This window comes from Natator depressus, chromosome 5 (assembly GCF_965152275.1).
Source record: "Natator depressus isolate rNatDep1 chromosome 5, rNatDep2.hap1, whole genome shotgun sequence".
Taxonomy (NCBI): domain Eukaryota; kingdom Metazoa; phylum Chordata; order Testudines; family Cheloniidae; genus Natator; species Natator depressus.
The window spans coordinates 114779181-114794739 of NC_134238.1; the positions used below are offsets into that span (position 1 = coordinate 114779181).

At 41.0% G+C, this 15559-nt stretch overlaps 1 protein-coding gene across 2 annotated transcripts in view; it reads right to left on the reverse strand.

Moving 5' to 3' along the window:
- The window catches only part of LINGO2 (leucine rich repeat and Ig domain containing 2), a 777598-nt gene that overhangs the window by 262289 nt on the left and 499750 nt on the right, over positions 1–15559 (reverse strand). For both annotated transcript variants that reach the window (XR_012639613.1, XM_074953495.1), the window contains exon 4: positions 8071–8230. The gene's annotated coding sequence lies outside the window, so the exon portion shown is untranslated. The remainder of the gene's footprint in view (positions 1–8070; positions 8231–15559) is intronic.

Consider the following 15559-nt stretch of genomic DNA (forward strand, 5'->3'; position numbering starts at 1 on the left):
ATAAAAGCTGATCTAAAATGGCAGCCACGAATCAATCTAGTTCACCTAAATACTAGCTTGAGCTCTTCAATCTCTGTGTGAATGCATCTCCCCACAGCTAATCTTCCCTCCTCCCTGAAATGAAAAGGCCCTTTACCACATGCTTACAGTTCATGAACAGTAGAGACTGCATGTTCCTGGAACACCTTCCTTCCTTCTTCCATTCTAAAGAATTCACCATTCAAGGACAACAGGGATCAGTTTAAGCTACACAGTAAAGTAAGCACTTAGGCTGAATTTAGCTATTCTTTCACATGTTTAAATCTAGTAAAAATTAATATACTGTGTGGTTTATCTGAGAGAAGAGCATATGCCAGTTACAAAACAATTCCATAAATGTTTAGCTCCACTGTGTGAAGCAGAAGTAGAACTAATGTAATCAAAGTAGCAGAAGAATTCCCAATATGCAGTAAGAAATTGACCTGCCCACCTACTTTGCTGGAACACATCTATGCCAGAAAAACAGTAATAGGATCAGTCTTGCAATTGCATAGAATTCATTACTATTTGTCATTATTCTTTTCTTCCAGTTTAGAATGTGGTTATTACAGTGCTGCATTTTACAACATGAATGTACATAGGAAAGGACCGAGATTCACCTACGGCTACTCTGAAATCCCAGCAAAATATATTATTGCAAATTTTGGTCCAGAATTTCAAATAGGGGTGTGCATGTGTTTAAGTGCATTTTTATCTATACAGTCAAAAAACCCACCCATAATAAGTACCACACAGAGCCCAGATTCTGTCCTATGCTGTCAGCTTAGGGAAGGGGAGAGGAGGAAAGGGGAAGGGAGAAGCATCCAGATACTGGTTATGACTCCCTGACACTGTGGACCAATCTGTGATAATCTAATTATCAGCGGGAGGAATCCAAATAATGTGCTATGTCAATACTGAACATATGCTACCCTACTCCATTAGGATTTTGGGCCGTTACTCACATTGAGTAGTAGAATGGCATTTTTCCCTAACCAGCATCTTTTTGATAATCTGGCAAAGAGAGAACTTTTATTCACAGCATCATCTACTTTGCCTGGGATTGATAGCAGTACAATACCACTCCAGTTCGAGCACAAAGATCATCCTTTTGTTGGCAATGCCACAATGGTAGCCTTTTTCCAGTCTTGTGGTACTTTTCTTTCATCCATACTTCGTTACAGAGTTTTGTTAGTTGCTCCATCAGAATATTGCCTCCTGCCTTTAGTATCCCTGCTTGAATTCTGTCAACCACAGGAGCATTCCCTTATCTGAGGCAATTGATGGCTGTTTTAATTTCACTGGGTGTTACTGGTCCCTTCTTATAATTGGCATTTCTCTCTAATCTGTGAATGATCATTGGCTCGAGACAGTTTAATGTGGAAGGGAAATATTCTCTCCATCATCTGCTTGTTCTTCATAAGTTTTCAACATCCACCCATGAGAATCCCTGATGGGCATTACCTGTGATGGTCTGATACTTCATGAGAGGTTTTTCACTATTCTACAAAACTACTTGAAGTCTCCCCCTGCACTGCTTCTTCTGCCTCTGCAGTCCTCTCTTGGATCCAGGTATTTCTATCTTTCTATCTTTATTTCTTTGTCCTTTTCTCTGTATCTTGCATCTGCCTCTAAGAATTCTGCCTATGTCTTGCACTGTTCCTTTTCTGTCTTCACAGCTTTCCTCTAGTCAATCGCTCCCCATATTCCACATATATACCATGCATCTTTCTTCCACCCTCTTCGATGGCCCACTACTTCCTCTGCTTTGTTAACTACCATCTTCTTTTAGTTAGACCATGTATCTTTCAGACTTTCACCAGCCTGGTCCTGTAAAACACTGGAATCTGATCTACGTTTCTTTGTCCCTGAACATCTTTATTGCGAGAACAATTTTTGTCTGTCTTTGTGATTTTTTTTAATTTCAGTTGTAACGTTGTCACTAAAAGATAACATTCTGAGCCAATGTCATCATCTCTGCTAATGCTGACAGCCCTCAGAGAAGATTCCCATCTGCTAGATATACGCACATGGTCTATCTGGTTGACAGTCACATTGTCTGGTGATGTCTATGTGAGTTTATGAATCCTCTTGTGCTGGAAGAGCCTGCCTCCTGTCTTTAGGGTGTTTGTGCCAAAGAGAATCAAGAGCCATTCATCATTATCAGTTCAGATGCCTTCTGTTGCTGTGCCAATGACTCTTTCCCAGCTAGTAGAGTTGTTGCTGACCTGTGCAATGAAGTTGCCTACACTGAAAAAAGCTATTGCTTGGCAAAAACCAATCTTAAACATCTTTATTGACTTTAAGAAAGTGTTAAATAGTATCCACAGAGAGAATTTGTGGAATATTGCTAAAATCTATGGGATGCCAGAGAAACTGATCAATATAATAAGGAGTTTATGATGGAAGTGGATGGGTGGTATGATCGGATACAGATCTGGGGGCGTGGTTTGATATTGTGACTGGAGTTAGACAAGGGTGCATGTAATCACCAATCAGCTTTGCATTAGCAACAGGCTGGGTGATGAAGCAGGTGTGAAATGGATTAGTGGAGATGAGTTATGAGATCTTGACTTTGCTGATGACATTGCTTAAATATGATGGAGAACAAAATGATTGGCCTTACATTAGAGGTAGATCAGGAAAGAGCAAAAATTGGACTGAAAATAAATGCAGACTAACCCAAGATTATGAAGATAGGAAATGGGACAACAGATGCATATGAATGTATGTGGATGGAAAAGAAACTGAAAAAGTTGAAGAGTTCCATTATCTGGGGAACGTGATGACATTTGGAAATGGCTGTGATGAAGATATCCATATGAGATTAGGAAAAGCAAACTACTTTGGGGACAATGAACAATATAGGGTCAAACAGAGATCTCCACACCAAACTAAAGGTCAGATTATACCATGCAATTGTACTGAGCATGCTACTGTATGGAGCAGAAACTTGGACAATTAGAGTGCTAACAAAAAGAGATTGTAGGCTGCCATCACAGATGGTTGAGGAAGATACTACACTTTCATGGAAAGACAAAACAAATGACAGAAGGACATTTTAGAAAATATTATCAAAGAAAAGGTTCAGATGGCTGTGACACGTACACTGTATGGAAGATGGAAGACATGCTAAGCAAGCATTGAACTGGGTGCCCAAGGAAGGAGAGAGAACATGAGGAAAGCCACGGAAGAATGGGAAGAAGGCACTCATAGTGGATTTTGAAGGCACTGCCATTACCTGGGAGGAACTAGCAGGCGACTGTAATTAACAGAGGAACAGGACTGCCTGATGTGTCAGCAGCACAGGAAGGTGTAAGGTAAGGTCTAAGAGTAGTAGCAGCTATCTCGTTCGATTTCAGTAGGACTACTTGTGAAGTAAGATAAGAGTCAATAATAGTGGTGTCAGAACATTGTTGTGTCCATTAAAGAAAGATCCTAGACCTAGCAGAAATTCAGGCAGCTGAGATTTGGGCAAAGGAGTTACAGCAAAATGAAACATTTTACAATGGTGTATCATTCTGTCTTCACTCCATACAAGCAATACCTATTCATTATCGAGACCAGTTTTTGGTGCACAGGTTGAAATTCATCCTTAATTTATCCTGTTTTACTAAGCTAGTGAAGCCGGTATGGTCTGTAAGGTCATCCCACCATCCTGAGACCTGTAACAAAGGCTCAAGGCATCATCTGCAATTCCTAGATAAGGTGAGCTGGACTAACTTAATGCATAAATTCTGAATTCCTAGGCTTAAGAGAACACACACATATTATTGTCTTTCAAGTGTCTTTAATACTGTTCTTATCTAGTGTTGTTTTGTTTTCAATCATAAAATGTTAATAAAAAACCCCTTCAGAATTCATATAATTTTTAAAATATGTATTGTATTCTATCTGACAAGACACAGAGGTTCCAAAGGACATTTTAAAAGACATTTCATTGTATAACTATATAGTAAGGCTATATATATATATGTGTGTGTGTGTATATATATAGAGAGAGACAGACACACACACACACACACACACACAGAGAATTTACCCAATAGACCATGACAGCTCATCTAAAGCTGCTAAGACCTATCATTTCAAACACATATTTAGGGACTTCTTAAAATGCGTATTATTTACTTGACAGACCATGAACTATTGTGCAATTCTGGATTAGGAACTTCATAAGAAACTGATTTTTAGCTCGATATGTTCTGATGGCCAAGCATTTTCTTTTCCATTTTGTAATGGGAACAAAGATGTACCCATAGCTAAAATAACACCATCAAGCTGCATCATACCAAACATACTTTATCAGTCTTTCATTCTCATCCAATCAAAGGAGGAAACTTTTCTTGTGTACAAGAGGCGAGTGTAAAGTGTCTTTTTCATTACAATGGTACAATATGTTGGTCAATAAGGGATCAGGATGAGGAGGGGAACGACCCAAAACTATGGAAATCCCAAATGAAGAAAAAGATGCCATTATTCTAAAGAGCCAGGTGAACAATTCGTTATGGACAATGACCCAGACAGTTAGATGATTTTCTGATCCTCTGTTCTCTGCAAAAATTATCTTGAAATCTTGGAGCTGGTCAGGCTAGAAATCCAGTCGAAATAGAATATTTTCAGCAATCCTATCACAGTGCTGGCCAGAAACAGGAAATGCAGAGGGGTTCAAAAATAAAAATAGAGAAGCTGGGAGGGCATTATCCAAACATTCTGACTTAAAGTTTGATCTGACACAGTTTCCAAAAAAACCCAGAACCTATTTGCCTATTCCAAGGTACAGACCAAAATTCAGATGGATGTTCAGATGTCAAACACCCCCAAAGCATAGGGCTACTCAGACGCAGCGCTTAGGATGCAGCCTGGTTTCTAATAGTAATTCTGGGTTTTTTTCCCATTTCAGCTAGGACATGCTTTACCCAGTCTGTTCAGAAGAGTGCCTAGAGAGAAACAATCTAGGTAGCTTTTCATAGCAGCTTAATTAGTTTTATTTGTGAACATGTTGGTGAATGTATCTGACACTTTCTCTTCATGTAATGTTTCCTCCTCTGCCTGCTGAACTTGCTCAGGAGTTGAAATTTAATGATTGATGAGATGATTAAATGATGACTAGATGGATAAAGCCTGAAAGATAAAAAGCCTCATAAGAGATATAAAGTTGTGAAGAAGCTTCCCCCTTTTTAACTGACACATAAATTTCAGGAACAGGATTATGAGATTTCATTTCAAGCAAATTTGTATTGAGAGAGTATTTCAGAGGTGCAAGTACTAGGTACTGACCTGTTCTGAGCTGATATGGCCCATTCTGCAAAGATGTATCTAAAGAGGTTCTTTAAAAGCAAATAGATAAAGGGTGATAGTAGCAGTCATGAGGAATGCAGAAATCCGGTGTTTAGTTTTCTAGATAATGTAAGCACCTGCCATATCTAGCCATCTGAACATGGTTGAATAACTTTGGCTAGTCTTTGTGATAGTTGGGTTTGCTCACCCATCCCCTGGATGAAGCTTTCAGCACTGCGGCTAGCAGCAGACTGGAGCTACAGGGGGATTTCTGATCAGTGCCTATCTACTGTAGCTCTGCCTTAATTATTTTCAGTCCAGGTGACAGCCAGCCACACTCCCCCCGCCCCCCACCTTTAACAATGAATTGGGGGTGATTTGGAAGAAGACTGCTCCTGATTATCACTACAAAAGGTTTTCTTTCTCCCCTGCCCCCCGCTCTCCTGCTGGTAATAGCTCATCTTAAGTGATCACTCTCCTTACAATGTGTATGATAAACACCCATTTTTTCATGTTCTGTGTGTATATAAATCTCCTCACTGTATTTTCCACTGCATGCATCCGATGAAGTGAGCTGTAGCTCACGAAAGCTTATGCTCAAATAAATTGGTTAGTCTCTAAGGTGCCACTAGTACTCCTTTTCTTTTTTCAGTAAAATCAGCAATCCAGACAATGTATAGATCATGGTATGAGAGGAAGGGATTAACAGAAGATGTGGTTCATCTTTTTTTCAGGATCTTTTAAAACAGGACAGTTTTAAAATATATTTTGTTTATATAGTGTAGGCAAGATAGGATTGCTAGGAGTGGAAGGCAAGAGAAAAATGGGAAAGTTTGGGAGGAGCTAGAAAGGAGGATTTGATGCATCTATTTGTAGACACAGCATATATCATATCGTACACAACATCTTAGACTGCAAATCATAGTACCACCACGGCCTGCCTCCTTCCAACTTGTCCACAAATTAAGTTTCACAAAGACTTTTCATAAAGTGGATAAAAAGCAGGGGGTTAGGAGATAAGGATTATCTAAGCATAAATGGTTCTGATTCATCCATGGATTACTCCAGTTTTAAATCAATATAACTGTATTTCAGCAGAGCTACACCACAATAAAACTGGAATAAAAGAGTTAGGCCTATGATAGACACATGCTGTCGGCCTACGGCTCACCTAGTATAAAGTAACCTTAGGGCTACAGAGAAAGACCAGTACGTGATGCCCAGAGTTTAAACAATGTGTTTTTGTTTTAACAGAAAGCACTACCATTAAACTTCCTCCATACTGTACCACACGAATTTCAGCTATTTATTCTCCAAAGTGTAAACTGCCATCTTATTTCAGTCATTAGTTGTGTCTTTTTTCCTTCCTTCTGAGCCTGCCAAAGTAACAAAGTATAACACATGCAGCACGGCTTTGGTGAAAATATTTGAAACAAATATATTCATTAAATAATTACTTCTGAATTCAGAGGACAGACATTATGAATATATGATTAGGTTTGTAATCAGGTTTACAAATATGCCTCTTGCTCTAATTATTGTTTTTTATCTCCAATGCACTGATGAACAGTAAATCGGCTGTATTCCCCTCCTCCCCCCATTCATTAGAACAAAAATAGTTCTTTTGTCAAATCTGTTAAAGTACATATATACAGCAGCACTGAGAAAATTTAACAGACTTGTAAATGGCCCCTTTTACCTGGCCATGAAACAGACGATGACTATTATTCACTTTAACCAGTGTCAGATAAACATGGGGGTTCATGTCCCAAGGAGGACAGTCACTAGCACCACCAAGCAGTCTGGCACTTTGTTCATGGTGTCAGACTAATGAGTGGTTTCTACAATCTGGCTTAGCTGCAGTCTCGCATGGGGGAGGAAAGCAAGATACAGAGAATCACTCCTCGCCCCCAAACTACTGAGATGCCTGTTGGAGAAACAGCGGATGAGCTTAATTTTGGTTATATTCCGCAGTGGCTGATTGACTCTCATCGCACCAGATGACATCAAATTAAGTAAATTCATTTCTATGGATAGTTCTGAGCAGCGAGATTAATTAGCCTGGCACCAAAAGGGAGACTTGCCTGAAGGTAAGGAAGGGTTCTCAAGCTCTTGAAATAAAACAACACATATCCTGGCCATTCTCAGCTTCTACAGGCCTGAGCTTTATCTTACTTCCATTGATTTCAGACTAGTGCAATGCCATTGAGTTCAGCAGAGCTCCTCCTGATTTACGCAGATGCAAGGGAGAGCAGAGTCCATCCCACTGGATTTTTGTCCTTTGATTAAGTCGAAAACATTTTTCTTTTTTAAGAAAGCAAAATTTCTCAGGTAATGCATGAGCTATTTGGAAGTGAAATTGAATAATCTCTTTGTATCTGTTTGCGGAAAACAGATTTCCACAGTAAAAAACGGTTTTATGGAAAAACAAGTGCTTACCTTGTCACAATTTAAGACACACACATACACACACACACACAGAGTAAATATAATGTCTAAGCACATCTTTGTATTCCTCCCTATTGTTCAGAGGTATGTGATTAAAATTGTATTGTTCTTATCTAATGTGAATCTTAAGCCTGGTCTTTGCCTTATCACACCTGGAAAATAGAAGGATTAATTTAAATGACAGACAACATTCTGAGTTAATACAGTAAAGGAGCCATATAATATAAAAAAACAAACAGGGGAGCGATATATAATGCTATGAACAACTGCAGTTAATAGAAGTCCTGAAGCTGTCAACAAATTAACTGATTTCAATAGACTTACCTGTTACACTATTAGTAAAAGTCCAGTCCTTGGCTGTCTACCATATGAAGCTCTTGGCCACTGGGTGAAGTCAAAGTAGAGTATTTGATCATAATAATCCCATCCCGTCATGGACAACAGCATCTCTCACGGCACCACACTTAAACTGCTCGAAATGAACCTGTAACACAGATATTCTTTTATTTTAATTGAAAAATAGTCAACCATGTCCAAGGACCAGAGGGCATCACTACTTAATCAATAAGTGCTTCATAAAGGACTGTGTGCAAACCCATAAATGGCTCTTGATAAACATTAAGGCCAGAGACTGTGAAGCTTATGCTCCACAGAAATTGTTTTTGCTGAATATGTGTTGCTATACCATGTAGTTATCGATCTATTAAAACTGTCAGGCTTAATAATATATTTATCTTTAAAAAGTTACAGCTGTCCACTGCGACTCTGCTGCAAACACAGCTGTGGGTCCCTTCTCAGAGAGGGTCCCGTTCAACACTCTTTCCCCAGGCAAAGCTCCCATCTGAAGCCAAAGAGAATTTTATCTGAGAAAGGAGTGATGAGTCAAACTCAGTAATATTTGGCTGTTCCATGGTGGGCTTCCCAGGTGATAAACAGTACAAGACTGAATATAAACCAATATCAGGCATGTATACTTTTTGCACTATAACCTACATATAGGGGGGAAAAAAGTACATCTAAAGGCAAAACACTCAGGGCCAGATGCTCAAGGGGTATAAACCAAACACAGAGTTAATGGGGCTATGCTGATTTACATCAGCAGAGGTTCTGGCCCTCAACATTTATGAAATGTTAAGATTGCATCATATTTTAAAAGTAAAAAAAAGTTTCAGCTTCCTACAGCAACATCTACTCACTCCTGTGACACGTTCTGTAAGCTGTGTGGTAGACATTTAACAAGAAAAGCCAGAATTGAAACTGTACCAGGTGTATTTACTTTGCCTTGGGTGTTCTCTATTTTGCCCCAGGTTTTTATCAGTGGAAGCCAGGCTGTGGCTCCCAGCAGCAGTAAAACTGCCTGGAGAATTTGGCTGCAATGCTCCTATTTTTGTGCAACTTCCACTTGACTGGACAGTTCAGATCTCACTGGCAATGTCCACAGAGCAGCCAGGGAATGTTAGGGCCAAGGCACCCAGAAGAGGCAGTGATTCCTTTGGGGCCCTTCAGCTTTGCCATTGAGTTTAATGCACACACAGTATCAGCCCCTCATACGCCAAAAGAATCAGCCACATAACTAAATTTTAACAAAAGAAAGAGACACTTCTGCATCTAAGATTATAACTCTTATTGAGCCTCTGCTGGAATTTAAAGCTGATTTTGTCATTGTCTCTGGACACTCTGGGAAGCTGGCAGTGCATTCACCACCTGCTCCCTACCCCTGGAGGTGAATGTCATCTTCTTGAATATTGCTTATATTCTATTATACAGGGCAAAAGTATGTGTGTATGGGGGAGAGGTCCCCCCCCCCCCCCCCGCATTATATTCCAAAAAACCAAACAGATTTTTCCTCTAACTTTTAAATCATTCACCATTGGGAAGACACTAAGTATAACACATTTCTGATGAAAAAGATAAAGGTTACACAGCTACAAATGAGCTAAAACACAACATAACAGAAATCTAGAGTGATCGTTAGTGTAACCAAGATAAGCAAAAAGGTATTTACAAACAAAGGACAGGGCAAAAAAGAAACCCATGTAGTAAAAATGTAAAGTAAACAAAAAAACCCCACAAAACATACTTTGCCCAATGTTAAGCAGATGGTTGGTTGCATCTGATGCACGATGCACCACCAACAAAAAACAGTGGTAGATTTATTGCAGGCTTCTGGATGATTTTAGCTGAGAAGGCAGCAGTGTGCAGAGATCAAACATAGGTACTTGGATGCACCCATATTAATAATGATCAAGACTAATAGCTCTGTTCTGATCTCCTGTACTCAAGGTCAGATGAATACCTGTATTGTAAACACAGCTGGGGACTGATCCTGCACCCAGATTTTAGTGGGAATTTTGCCACTGAGTTTACTATGCACAGGATCAGCCACTAATGTGCATAAAGGATCAGAAGCGGAAGGAAATTTTAACAAAACACAGAATGAGACACCCTTGTGCATCTAAGATTACCGCTCATAATGTTCCCTAGCTATAAATGTACCACATGGGGCCTTTTCTGTAGCTAGCTATCCCGTGGTGACATTTCCACAGCGGTAGCAAGAAGGAATTAGTTAGGAATGTAACATCACACACACACACTACTCAGCATGAACAAATATGTAGCCATTTATCAATGAGTAGATCCCTCAAAAATAAAAAGGAAAACATGGTTTAATTCAATTATTGTTTGTACAGTGCATACAATGCATAACATTTTGAATATGTGCTAATTAAAAGCTGCACATATGCCCAGGCGCACATGGTACTTAAGAAAGTAAGGCCAATATTTTCAACAGTAACTAGTAAATTTGGACACCTCAACATTGTTGTGATGAGCCTGAGACACCTTAAAAGGAGATCAGAGTTGAAAAGGCAGAAGGTGATGGGATCAAGAGGATCAGTTGAACGGAGGAAGGGCAGGTAATCCAGGGACTGGAGGTTAAGAGTAGGGGAGGACACTTCTAAATCAGAGAATGGGATGAAGGAGGAGAGGATAGCTTGGGGTCCAGGCAGAATAGATGGGTGAGGCCATGGGAAGAGGAGAGCTTGCACTTGATACTGACACTTGAAAGGACAAAAAAAAAAGGTAGAAAAATCTTGTGCAGAAAGCAAAGTGGGGAGGAAGCTAAGAGTGCATAAGAAGACAGAGAGAAAAGAGGTGACAGAGGGAAGGCGTGTAAGCCAATCAAGGAGGGAAGGCTTTTGGCAGAATTTAAGGAAGAGCAGACAAATTGAGGAGTGCAGAAAATCAGTGTGGTCTATGGATTTTCACCAGAATTGTTCAATAGCACAGGAACATGAACAGTGAAAACTGATGCAAAAGGGGAGCAATGATTGCTGATTGATGTGATGGACTAAACAGTGGGAAGTGTGGGGCAAATGAGCCAAGAGCAGAGCAGAGGATGGTATTGAACAAAGACTCCCGTGATCTGGCAGAACAAAGATGCAGCAGTGCAGGTAGGTAAGAGGGACAGAGAAATCTGAGCTGCTGGACCATGACCGGAGGTCAGTAAAGAAATGTTTGATAGAGTAGGAGGATGGGGAAAGTGAGTGATAGTAAAGGACAGTGAAGTGGTAAGAAATGTAACAGGTTTACTTCAACATATTTCCTCAAGAAACAAAGTAAAGAAAAAACAGAGAGTCTACTGTCCATTACGTGCATGATGTTAGGTGTCTGTGTAGTGCACCCAGTGTTTCTATGCAATGCATTGCCAATCATGGAACAAAAATTGTGTGTTAGTATTCCAGTCACTGACACAAATTGATTATGATTATGAGAGACTCTGTTTAGTTTTCCAGAAAAGGAAAAAGCACAGGATCGAAGCTGGTTAGTACCCATTTACCTGCCATGGATTTTAGACTTGGTCCCAATGCCAAAGGTTTTGACCAGGAATGTTTTAAAAATAAGGTTCAGACCACTGCAAATGCTAGAAACAAATCAATTGTTTTACTCTTAGGATTTGATTTTGTTTGTCATCTAAGAGCTGCTCTACTGGACAGATTTGAGCTCACAACCTTTATTCTTTTTGTTAATTACATAAAATGGTCCAAAGACTGAAGCAGCTACAGTTTTCCTTCACCTCACATTGCCTTGGGGCAGATCAATGTAATCTGTTTTACAACAATATATTATTTTACTTCAGTAAAAAGGAAACTTGACCGGTCTCTCCACTCTGCCTGTACTGCTTTTAATGAAACTGTATTAGCAATGATTTTCCAAGGCACAAGCATTCGACAAAGCTGGTTTTAAAATAAGGTAGTACAACTAGGAAAGACCGAAGGTGGCACTACACCTAAAATCCCCTCCTGTGCCCCCATTAAACTAGACGGGCTCAATATCTAACTTCCAGCATTTCTTCCACTTATTCACACCTCCTGTTATGTCCATCCCACTTTCTGAGAAGAAAGTACTGACAATAGAATTGAAAATATAAGCTAAGGGCTGCGTGGTACCTTTAAAAGCACAGAGCCACAGTACAGGGACCCAGGAAGCTTGCAAAGGCACTGGGCCTGAGGCAGATGCAACAGGCCTGAATCTCCATAGCCCCGTGCCTTGCATAGGCACTTCCACCCGTGCAAAGCAGGCGCATCGTGCTACCGGGTAAGAGCAGTGGCATTATGCACCCACTGTGCACAGGTGGAGAGGGGTGCACAAGGTTTAGCGCAATGCAGAATCCAGGCCAACATTGTCCGGAGCTTTGTGGCAGCACAGGCAAGAGCAGTTCCCAATCACATCCCTTTCCCCATGCAGCGCCCATTCTGCGGGCTGACAGAGGGCAGGCAGAGCTGTGGCCTGGTCTCTCCCTTCCTTTGAGGAGGTTAGCGCTACTGATGGCCTAAGCCTTTTGCTGATCTTGCCCTGTTTACATGCAAGGAGGAGGACTGCGTCTGGCTCTTGGCAAGGGCACAAATGCGGGAGAAGTTCCTTGCCCCCTCCCTTATTTATCCAGTTTATTATGGCAGAGCGTAGGAGCTAACCCAGAACAGGGCCCCATTGTGCCAGGCACTGTACAGACACAGAAGGAGAGACCATCCCAAAGAGCTTACAATCTAAATAGACAAGACAGGCAACACGATGGGAGAGAGGAATAATACGGACACGCAGAGCGAACCGTGCAATGATGGTAAGGGTCATGTGAGATCGGACAGCTTTTTGGTTTGGCTTGGTTATTTAAATCCTTTTGATGGGAGAGGATTAGCTAGATGGAAAGGCAAGGGAAGCAAGGGGGCTGAAGCCCAATAGCCAATCAGCACAGGGGAGAGAATGACCAGAGCTAACACTGCAGAAAGCAGTCTGATGGCTTTGGTGAAACTACTTTCTGCAGCCAGCTGCAGTACCCGGCCAAACACAACCTGAACCACGGCAGATTTTGTAGTGTTTGCAACATGCATCCGGCCATGGATCACGACACACAGTCACCCGTAGTGGTCCTGGCCTGTGCACACACACACATACTGCCGGCAGTAGGGACAGTAGCCATGCAAGCTTCTTGCAGCTCAGCCCTGTCCTGAAAGGACCACCTGTAGGAATGACAGGACCCAGCACCTCTTCAGTCTTTGCAGTCTCTGACCTGATGCTGACAGCCCACAAAGGTGCCAACGAGATTCAAATGTGGTGGTAGGTTTTTGTGTTGGGGACGCCGGTCTGTTGGGAAGTGGACTGAGGACACTGAACAGTCATGGAAAGAACACCCTGCCCACTACCTGGGCCCCCTCTGTTGAGCAGCCACCAGTAGTGGTGGAAGGAATGTTTCATGTCATGCTGCTGCATAATGGAGGCTGGGGGTTACCAGACCCCCCAGAAGACACACCGTGGAGTGGGAGAGAGGGGAAAGGACCCCTTAAATGGTCTTTGAAGATGCCTGGTGAGGGGAAAGGGTTAGCCAGCAACACCATCCCACCCCCCAGGACAGCAGGGCCATACAATTAGCCCCAAAGTGTTTCACTTGGTTTGGGTTTCCCTGGCAAGACTTTCCACAGCCCTTCTCATGTGCCCTTCAGGCTTCTACTTAAGCCCAAGGAGAAGCCTCACTAGCTCAGCTGTCAGCTGGAACACTTACAGCCTGGACAACCCCAAGCACTGAACAGTCATGATTCAAACCCCCAAATCGGGTGCTTTTTAAAAAATAATAAATGTGGGGTTCTTTTTATTTGCCTTCTGGTTTCTGAGCCTTTAGGGTTCATGTTTTCAAATTTTCCTATACAGCCATAAGGGCTAGAAACTTACTTTATGCTCCGATTCTCACACATTCCACCTGATTCCAGGAGCTGGGGCTTTACCAAACAGAATGTACAATCATGAGAGTTGACAACACTGCACTGACGTTCTGCTTTCAGGCCTCTTGCAACAAGAGAGCAAAACAATAACAACAAAATCCACCCCTGAATAGGTCACTCATGTTCCATCCAGTAGGAGGGATGGAATAGATGCAACCGAGGCAGCTTGCTATGGTGGACTGAGATGACGGGTTCATTTCAGCCCCTCCATAAACAAAAACAAACAAAATATATAAATCTAAGGCAAAACCTCTGAGCTCATTTTTAACCAAAGTTTAATTACAACATTAAGACCAATAATAGACACACACAGTTATTTTATGATCAAAATCTAAAAAACCTACCTTAAACTTTGATGTGTAAAGCCCTTTGGATGATAAATGTTTCTTTTGAAACACAACTTGGCCAGTAAAGCTTGTAAAATTAATTTAGGGCAGGGCAGGCAGTTCTGTAAACTGAAATCCTTTATTGAGCCATAGATCAGATACAGCATCAGCTGCGGTAATACAAGCTTCTTCACCCTGCCCAGCAATGCACTTCAATCCTGACTTGGAAGAGCTACCTCTGAGAGATGAAAGTGTAAATTCATTCAGTCCCTGGGTCTTTCTTCTGAGTCTGCCAGCTAAAGGATCCATTGTGATATGGTAGACACCTGTTTACTATGAACTACACTTCAACTCCCAGTGCATTTCATATAAAAAGAGCTAGCACCTTTTAGGTAGCAAGAAATGTTTTTAAGGCAACAATTTTTGTGGAGCAGATAACAATATTTTGTACTCCCTTTGTAGCACTGGTTAACCAGCAAACACTATTCCCACATAAACGCTGACATCACAGATGACAGAAGAATGATTCACCAGCATCCTTTAATCTTATGGGTCAAAACCTCTCCTTTTGGGGGACAAACGGGAATATAAAAGCTGAACTTTTATTGATTAATCAATGCTTGAGTCATTTAAAAGTAGAATTAGCAAAACACTGGAGAATGTACTATTAGGAAAAATCTTGCATTTGCAGAGGGATGAAAAGATGTCTTGAAAGGTCTTATCCTGCTCTAACTTCTACAATTCTCATATGCAGTAAAAAAAGTGAAGCTACATTTTGTTCATACTGCAGTATGCAAAAGATTGGGATAGACAGGAAGAATTAGTAAGGATCACACAGACCAGATCTTAAGCTGGTGTAATTCAGGAATGGCTTCAGTGGGGAGCTATGCTGATTTTACGCCAACTGAGCATCTGGCCTCACAAGTTCTCGAATTTAAAACGCTGTGGAAATGTGCAAGTTTCTGTTCCCTTTTGGTTGGAGAAAACAGACAGAAACTTATTTTATTTTGCAAAAGTTAAAACCAATGCGTTGCCAGTTTTAGAATGTTCCACTTGAATTTTTTCTTCATTTTTTTAAAATCAATTCACAAAACCTCAGACCTTCCATATCCACTTTTCTGGAAGTATAAAATTACCTGCCATCCCTGAAAAAAAGTGGTACTCATAACCAGATGACTATACTGCTATTCTATAATAAAATCATGGGTTTAGTAA